Source organism: Pseudorca crassidens, chromosome 3, assembly GCF_039906515.1.
Source record: "Pseudorca crassidens isolate mPseCra1 chromosome 3, mPseCra1.hap1, whole genome shotgun sequence".
Lineage (NCBI taxonomy): Eukaryota > Metazoa > Chordata > Mammalia > Artiodactyla > Delphinidae > Pseudorca > Pseudorca crassidens.
In genome coordinates this window covers 138,362,778-138,369,702 of record NC_090298.1, presented here as the reverse complement: position 1 = coordinate 138,369,702, position 6,925 = coordinate 138,362,778, and positions in this window count along the sequence as shown.

Here is a 6,925-nt window from a genome sequence, read left to right as displayed (position 1 = left end):
CTGGCCAAACAGCTCAGAGTAGCCATCTCTGCAGTGCCGAGCCAGTTACAGCAAGCCTTCTTCTCCTGCGTGTTGAGAAGTACTATTCAACATTGTTTTCTTCCTTAGAACTTCAGAGACTATTTGAGCTGCTGTGAAGAATTTACTTTTTAAAACTTCAGTCTGAAGGGATCCCAGGGAAGGTTTTTCTGAATCTGGATGATCCTTGCCTCTGACACCCAGTCAAGTGCTGTCATAACAGACCCCACTGTGGCCACCTCTTTCTGTAGAAAGTCCCCAGCCTCACCTGCCTACCCCAGAACTGGAAGAATCACCCGATGGTCTAGAGCTGCCCCATTTGAGAATCACCTGGTTCTTCCCTCTGGGACCTAGATCTGCCACCCAAGGCACCATCCAAGCTGTGAACATCCTTATGAGAGGCAAACACTGTGGGTTCCACCAAGGAAGGCTTTGGGGCTGGCCCAGAGGACCCACCGGCATAGCTCTGTACCAGGAGGCAATCAGTGGATGTCCCTGTGGCCCCAGGAAGGCCCTGTCTTCTGCCCCCTGATCTGTACCTGACATCAGTGCCCTGGGGAGTGAGTCAGGCAGGTCGAGCCTCTACTCTCACAGAACAGCAGAGGACCATCTGGAGGCTGGAGCCATTCTGCCCAGGGCCCACCCCCCCAGCCCAGTTCACACTCCCTAGCTACCCACACCCCTAGCAGGAGAAAGACCCTCATCCCAGTTAGCACCACAATGTTTGACACCCCACCCCCACCCCATGAGACGCTTGCAGGACAGGCGGCCGTGCAGCGAGCAGGGGCTTGCCCGGCAGGAACCCCCCCACGTTGTGTATTGTTCCTTTAAGATATGGTGAATGCAGGTATGACTGTCCCCAGTGGACCTCCTCTGATGTCATCTGCCTGTGAGATTTGGGTCTCAGGTTTACCTGGTGGAAGTCCAGAGGCTGTTTTCAATCAGAGGAGCAACTCATGATTTGCGTGCAGGGGCCCAGGCCTGAGACCCCTCTCACATGTGTACCACCTGTTTGTGTCACTTATTCTCCTGTCACATAACTGCACACACAAAAATGTACTGGGAAGAAAATCTAGCCCCACCCCCCTTGTAGAACATATGCTCTGAAAATATAAAATATTTAACAAAAGATAATAATAAATTTGTTGCCAGTCCTGAGTTACAGTGAATGGGTTCGCAGCTAAATCCCAGGTCTCTGTGATCAGCCTTCCTCCTGCTGATCATCAGCCCCACAAGGTCACAGGACTGGCCACGCAAAGGAAAGGGCAGCAGAGGCAGCTCAGCCCCCCTTCTCTGCCCAGTAGGCTGTGGAGTCTCCCAAAGCCACCAGCAGAGGGTGCTGGAAGCACCAGGACGCGGGGTTCCACTCAGGGCTGGGAAGCGCCCAGCTTGGCTCCCGAGAGAGCCAGGAACGCATTCCCCTAATGTTTACTTTATGAATAAAGTGACAGTGCTTTGTCCCCACCTACTAGAACCAAATGCTGCCTCAGGCCCTAAGCACCGGTGGCCCATGGGCCTGAGAGCACAGCCCAGGCTGGGTCCCTGCCATCAGCTCCCCAAGTCTCACCCTCCACCCCAGAAAGAGCCTATGACCACCTCCATCACAGACCACAGACGGGGACAGGAAAAGAGGGGTTCAGCGTGCACCCAGGGTCACCTCCATGACTGAGTGCACTCCTGGACTCCAATATCAGGGGATTCTGAGCTAGGACCCTTACTTCAATCCCGACCCAGAGAGATGAGCTCCAGCCCGGAGAGTGTGGCAGGGCCCTGCCCTGGGATGTTTGTATGCCTTCCCTTCACAAGTGAGTGGCTGGCATAGAGGTGGCTTTAGATTGGGGTGTGACACTGGCCCTCTGGACACGGCCTCAGCAGGCTTCCCAAAAGAGCTAGCCCAGGAGTAGTCCCAGGGACTCAGGAAGGAAAACGGGCCATGTCACATGGACCCAGCTGTCAGCACAGCACAGCGGGCACCTCACCCAAGTGAGCAGACAGAAGCCCAGCAAAGGTCAGGAGCCAGAGGCCACTTTGTGGCCAGGCCCTGTGCCTACCCTGTTCAGGCCTCTCTCACTCCTCGGGCACCTGCTGTGTTGCCTATACCCCGTGGCTGCAATGCCCACTGTCCCGGCCTCGTTTTCAACTTTCATGGGCGAAGTCCCTCCCGACAAAGGCAGCTTTTGGCAGTAGCGGGTTTGCTGTTATTTTTACCCCTATAATAATTCTAAATGTGAATACGGAAAAGACCCCCACTGAGTTTGGACATTTTAACTTTACAATATCATTGGTTGAATTTAACCACTTTCCCTTGGCAAATGTCTCAACCCAGGTGTCAGCCATCCGGATGCCTGCCTGTTCACCCAGCCCAAAGTGCACCCACATGTTGTGGGAACCAGTGCCCTCAGTTCCAGTTCTGCCCTTCTGGGCTACTCTGGTCCTGCCTGGGCTGGATACTCAGGGCTGCACTGAATGTCCCCACCTGCCCTCACTCCCCAGAGCACCAGAGACTTCAGGTGTGAATAGGAACTCGGCCAGCAAGGGCACCATCCAGGAGCATCTTACCAGGCAGCAGTGTATTCCCACCTCAGGGTCCCTCAGCCCCTCCCACATCCCAGGAAGCTTCTCTTCTCTCCTCCTCTCAGGCCCCAGCCCTTCACAGGATGCCCACCCACCCCCTTGTCCCACCTCCCCTCCTCCCCAGTCTCACACTCCTATTCATTTCTACCAGAGAGCCATGAGTTACCTCCTTTAGAAGGAATCAGGCCAAGGGAACACTTGAGTGTCCCTTGATTCTGTCCTAATGTCACCACTGCTCCTTGGCATCGGGCCCTGCTCTGAGCCACGCATTGTCCTAGGCCCTGGGACATGGCAGAGTCCCTGTCCACAGTTCCCATTGTAAGTAGTGACATGTGGGTGGAGCTCTGCACAGGAGAAAGATTGGTGTGGAAGGCCTTGGGTCAGAAGGAAGGAGGGACCTGGGGGGATGGGTGGAGGTAAAGAGGAGAGGTTGGCAAGACCCCATCCTATGGGTCCTGGGAGCCCAAAATTAGGAGTTGGTTTCTTGTTTTAAGGTGAAGTTTAGAGAAAGTGGTGATGAGCTCTGACTTACATTTATGCTCTGAGAAACACACCTCTTGAAGGAGCAGAACAGGACCTCCTGGGAGCTGGGTGAGGCCTGGGTGGGGAGAGTCTGGGCTGTGAGGGGCAGAAGAGGACAGCTTTGGAAGACGCCAGAAGGGCAGAGGAATTCTGTTCTTAGTTGGGTCCTTATCCAGGTTAGATACGTGCAAAAATCCCTTTTCCTAAATGGTCTTCTACAAGAGCCAGTCCTAAGACCTGCTCCACCCACATTGCCTGAGGCCCAGGGTGTTCTCAGTCCAGGAGGAGGGTCCAGGCGCCTAAGTACCAAGTGAAGAGCCCAGAGGATGAGCAGAGGATGGGGACACAGAGCCTGACCCACACCCAAGGAAGGGTCTTCCTGGCTTCCTCAGGACTGGGAAGTCCAAATGGAAGTCCAAATGGAAGAAGAAATAGTTCAAAAGAGAGGAGAGAGCCAGCACTGGAAGCACCCAGGATCTTCTGGATGAGGTGGTAGTGCTGATGTCCTGGGGGAAGACAGAGGGACACCCAGAGTGGGTAGGTCAGGACTCCAGCCCTGTCAAGCTGGGCTACAGAGTCCCTGACCTTGATGTTCACTGTCAGTAGGTGGAACCCAGGAAACAGCTTCCAGCACAGACACTGGCCTCCCCCACCCCCATGGTGGATCCTCCAGGCCACTTGTCCCTAGGAGGCCTGGGCCAACTCTTGAGGCTGGGCACCTCAGCCCAGATAATCAGCTACAGAGAGTGTCCAAGGTGCTGGCCAGTGCCCATGTCATGGGGTCCACCCCACCAGATGTCCACATGCAAGTTCAGAGAGGGAACTTCAGCATCACCAAGAAGGAGGCCTGCCCTGTGGACCCCTGAGCAAGACCTGGGTGCCATGAGACTCCAGGTAGAGAGCCTGGGCCAGGCTGTGCTCTGAAGGCTGTTCACTGCTGAGAGTGGAGAATGTGGCACCCTGAGGCTGGGTGGCCCTGGGCCAGCCACTGCCCCTTAGGGCCTTAGTTTCTCATTTGTGACTTGCCACCTTGATGATGAGATAACAATTGAAATGCCCCTAGGAGTGACCACACTAAGGAGGAAGCCCTGCCCTCACCAAGTCATGTCCTTCAAAAGCAACATTAAAAGTCAACTGGGAAAGACACTGTCTGCAGTGGTATCCAACCCCAACACCTCCTCTCCATGGACTCACCCACCTACCCATCCCCCAGATACCCACTGCTCAATCCACCCACCCATCCATCCACCGACCTGTCCATCCACCCACCCACCCATGCATCCATCCATGTATCCATCCATACATCCATACATCCATCCATTTCCCCACCCATCCATTCATCTGTGGCTGAATAAACGGGAACTCACCCCACCCACAAATGCCCCTTTCAGGAATCCCAGAGACCTTTTGGGGCTTCAGCCAGGGAGGATGGGGACAGAGTGATTCTCAGCTAATCAGTGAGGGCTTCAGTGAGGAGAACAGACAGGGGAGGTGGAAAGCCTGTTTTTAGAAGGATTAGGGTCAACCTGTTGTTAAAAGAAGAAAATGTATCCCTTGTATGAGACCAAACTGGGGAGTTCAAGAAGTCAGTGAGCAGCCTCTGAGGATCTGCTGGAGCAACTGGCTGCAGGTACCACTGCAGGGCAAGTGAGTCGTTCCTGTCCTGGACCGCAGTGGAGTGGGTGCACCTCTGTCTCTTCAAAGCCAGATAGAAACCTCTTTACTTCCCAGCTGGAGACATAGGCGGCAAAGTTTGTCATAAGCCAAATGTGGGGGGCAGGAGGGATAATGGAGGGGCTGAGGGAGGAACACAGAGAGGTTGGGGAGAGAGAATTGAGGGCTTTGGAAGGTGGTGGGGCAGCATCTTTGAAGGCCTCGGTCACCCTCCATGGGACACGGGGTCCAGTTAGGCAGGTCAGAATGGCTCCCAGGGTGATATCTCTGGGCTGCTCTGGGCTACTGCCAGAAGTCCATCAGAGCTGGTTTGCATGCAGCAAGACAGCCAGGTGTGGACCACCTGGAAGGAGGCTGCTCCCTCTCCCCAGAATGGAAGGCCTGGCCCCCTTGGGCACAGATAGGTATCATGGTTTCCTCCATGGCCTGGAGAGATGGGAGTAACAGAAGGGATTGCTATTAAACCCTTGGGTTTTAACCTGTTGAATCAGCTTCAAAGAGTCCTCACTTTGGGATGGCAGGGAACATTTCTGTCTGTGGGTTGGGCTTTGATCTGCAGTCTGGGCTGGGACATCCCCTGGGGTTTGATCCACAAGCTCCCATTCCTCACCTGGCAGGCAGCTGCTCCCAGTCCCAGTGTGTGGAGGCAGCACAAGGTGCTGGTCAGTGGGGGACCTTCCAGTCCTGAGGGGCAGTAGAAGGCATGGGAAGAGAGCCAGGTGTGCAGACACACCTGGAACTGGCCTGGGGACCCCTGGCAGGTCACTGACTTTCTCTGAGCTGCCTTTCTTCTGACTCGTAAGGGTAATACCATTCCATTTAAAGAATGACTGCTGGCTACACCTTCAGTCCATGGATTGTAGGGCCTCACTCTAGCCCAGGCTGAAACAGGTGGACTGGACTTAATTATACAGGACACAACTTGGCCACAACCACTGCAGTCAGCACAGCCACTTAGAGCAGTGCAACCTGGAGGAACCTCATGGGAGATCTCTGGGGATAGTGGCTTGTCTCCCAAGCCTGAAACAGTGTCTGAGGTTTGGTACTGCTGGCTGCCAGCTTGTCACCCCAGGGGAGACACCTATCTGAAAAACCAGAATTTCAGTCTTTGCTTAAGCCATCACTTTCACCAATGCCGGGAACCCACACAGCAAAACCATGTGGATGGCAGCTGACCCTGTCCACCCTACCCACAGCAGGGTTTTGCGGGGAGGAGTGCCGTGGACAGGAAAGAGGAAGAAGGAAGTAGTTGAGGGAGCCCGATCAGTATTGACCCAAGGGAAGCTGCCCATGGAGACAGGAATAGACATGTTGGTAACACAGTTCAGAGCCCCAGGGCCCAGATGACTGAGCTATGAGGAAGAGAAAGGAGCCCACAGTGGGTTATTGGGATAGATTCATGGCATAACCATGGGCAGGACACCACAGCTCTGAGCCCCGCAACCCTCCTGCTCTGGCCCTGCCCCCAGCCTTCTTACCTTCAGCCATTCCAACTTGTATAAGAGAAAGCCCCAAAGCCTTGCTGGGATGGCCTCATCTGGGCTCCCAGGAGAGCCCTGAATATGTCGACCTGAGTCATGGTGACTGCTCAGAACAGGAGAGGGAGGGGTCTCCTGGTTGGTTGTTGTGGCAGTCCTGGCCCAGGAGGACTTCTCTGAGAGGGGACAGGGTGGCCATATGGGCAGGGGGAGTCTCTGAGACCAGGCTATGGCAAAGGGGCCCCAGGATCCTGGGAAGCCCCTGAGGACTGCCCAACCATGCCCAGCCTCCGTGGGAAAGGAGCACAGAGGAATGAGGAAGGGCACCATGAGGGCTGTTTCCAGGCTTGTGTGTGCACTGGCTTCAGATATTGACAGAGGAGAAGTTTATACTTGAGGAATATCACAGGTACAAGGAGAGTACACCATAGTGAGTTATCGTAAAAAAAAAAAAAAAGTGGGCATTAAAGACCCTCCAACGATGTGCACTAACCAAGGCACCAGCTGCCCACTGGTGTGAAAGGTGCAGCTGGGTCCGCCGACCCAGAGTGTCCATACTCCTCACTGAGAGGTGGAATTGGTGCCCACAGTCCTTTCCATTTTTCTTAATAATTTACTTAGCCAGGTTCTCAGACAGGGCTCAGAAACACAGATGCTGG